Source organism: Ambystoma mexicanum, chromosome 4q, assembly GCF_040938575.1.
Source record: "Ambystoma mexicanum isolate Mex_15411 chromosome 4q, UKY_AmexF1_1, whole genome shotgun sequence".
NCBI lineage: Eukaryota > Metazoa > Chordata > Amphibia > Caudata > Ambystomatidae > Ambystoma > Ambystoma mexicanum.
The window spans coordinates 526,611,495-526,613,994 of NC_090928.1; the positions used below are offsets into that span (position 1 = coordinate 526,611,495).

General features: G+C 38.9%; 1 non-coding gene across 1 annotated transcript in view; it reads right to left on the reverse strand.

Annotated features, from left to right (window-relative positions):
- Window positions 1–2,485: 2,485 nt before the first annotated feature.
- Window positions 2,486–2,500, reverse strand: part of TRNAK-CUU (transfer RNA lysine (anticodon CUU)) — a 73-nt gene continuing 58 nt past the window's right edge. Inside the window, exon 1 of the tRNA in view lies at window positions 2,486–2,500. This exon is cut by the window's right edge and continues 58 nt beyond it. This is a non-coding gene — a tRNA (tRNA-Lys).

Consider the following 2,500-nt stretch of genomic DNA (forward strand, 5'->3'; position numbering starts at 1 on the left):
CATAGGCTCTGGTGGAGTTTGGAAAGAAAATACACATCAGCCAGAGGCAGAAATAGTCTAAGAAAGTATCAAACACAATTACCAGTCAATATCAGAACGCATTGAAGAATATCAGGAAATAGCCGATTAAACCTGTGTGGAAAAAAGTCTTATTTGTGTTTTCTCCACTTTATTTTATAGTAAGATGATACATACTTTTTCTTTTACAGTGAATACATTAAGGTGTGGTATTGCCCCATTACACATCATCCAGACATGCATTCATATATTGCATGTTAACAATGAAAATATTGCAAATATTGTAAAGAGACTTTCAATTTCTATTTTTTTGGTCAAAAAGCACTAAAATTTTAGTTGTTTTCGCCCAACGTTTTCTTCTCTATCCCTGCACTGCCGCTTTCCACAGAGAGGATGTATTTTTTTGGTCAAAAAGCACTACAATTTTAGTTGTTTTCGCCCAACGTGGGGCTCGAACCCACGACCCTGAGATTAAGAGTCTCATGCTCCACCGACTGAGCTAGCCAGGCTAATATTGATGCGTATAGTTTTCTTCCCTATCCCTGCACTGCCGTTTTCCACAGATAGGATGTATTGTTTTGGTCAAAAAGCACTACAATTTTAGTTGTTTTCACCCAACGTGGGGCTCGAACCCACGACCCTGAGATTAAGAGTCTCATGCGCTACCGACTGAGCTAGCCGGGCTCCTTTGGATACCTATAGTTTTCTTCCCTATCCCTGCACTGCCGTTTTCCACAGATAGGATGCTGTGTAATCATAGGCTCTGGTGGAGTTTGAAAAGAAAATACACATCAGCCAGAGGCAGAAATAGTATAAGAAAGTATCAAACACAATTACCAGTCAATATCAGAACGCATTGAAGAATATCGGGAAATAGCCGATTAAACCTGTGTGGAAAAAAGTCTTATTTGTGTTTTCTCCACTTTATTTTATAGTAAGATGATACATACTTTTTCTTTTACAGTGAATACATTAAGGTGTGGTATTGCCCCATTACACATCATCCAGACATGCATTCATATATTGCATGTTAACAATCAAAATAATGCAAATATTGTAAAGAGACTTTCAATTTCTATTTTTTTGGTCAAAAATCATTAAAATTTTATTTGTTTTCGCCCAACGTGGGGCTCGCACCCACGACCCTGAGATTAAGAGTCTCATGCTCTACCGACTGAGCTAGCCAGGCTCCTTTGGATGCCTATAGTTTTCTTCCCTATCCCTGCACTGCCGTTTTCCACAGATAGGATGTATTTTTTTGGTCAAAAAGTACTACAATTTTAGTTGTTTTCGCCCAACGTGGGGCTCGAACCCACGACCCTGAGATTAAGAGTCTCATGCTCTACCGGCTGAGCTAGCCGGGCTCCTTTGGATGCCTATAGTTTTCTTCCCTATCCCTGCACTGCCGCTTTCCACAGATAGGATGCTGTGTAATCATAGGCTCTGGTGGAGTTTGGAAAGAAAATACACATCAGCCAGAGGCAGAAATAGTCTAAGAAAGTATCAAACACAATTACCAGTCAATATCAGAACGCATTGAAGAATATCAGGAAATAGCCGATTAAACCTGTGTGGAAAAAAGTCTTATTTGTGTTTTCTCCACTTTATTTTATAGTAAGATGATGCATACTTTTTCTTTTACAGTGAATACATTAAGGTATGGTATTGCCCCATTACACATCATCCAGACATGCATTCATATATTGCATGTTAACAATGAAAATATTGCAAAGAGACTTTCAATTTCTATTTTTTTGGTCAAAAAGCACTACAATTTTAGTTGTTTTCGCCCAACTTGGGGCTCGAACCCACGACCCTAAGATTAAGAGTCTCATGCTCTACCAACTGAGCTAGCCGGGCTCCTTTGGATGCCTATAGTTTTCTTCCCTATCCCTGCACTGCCGCTTTCCACAGATACGATGCTGTGTAATCATAGGCTCTGGTGGAGTTTGGAAAGAAAATACACATCAGCCAGAGGCAGAAATAGTCTAAGAAAGTATCAAACACAATTACCAGTCAATATCAGAACGCATTGAAGAATATCAGGAAATAGCCGATTAAACCTGTGTGGAAAAAAGTCTTATTTGTGTTTTCTCCACTTTATTTTATAGTAAGATGATACATACTTTTTCTTTTACAGTGAATACATTAAGGTGTGGTATTGCCCCATTACACATCATCCAGACATGCATTCATATATTGCATGTTAACAATCAAAATAATGCAAATATTGTAAAGAGACTTTCAATTTCTATTTTTTTGGTCAAAAATCATTAAAATTTTATTTGTTTTCGCCCAACGTGGGGCTCGCACCCACGACCCTGAGATTAAGAGTCTCATGCTCTACCGACTGAGCTAGCCAGGCTCCTTTGGATGCCTATAGTTTTCTTCCCTATCCCTGCACTGCCGTTTTCCACAGATAGGATGTATTTTTTTGGTCAAAAAGTACTACAATTTTAATTGTTTTCGCCCAACGTGGGGC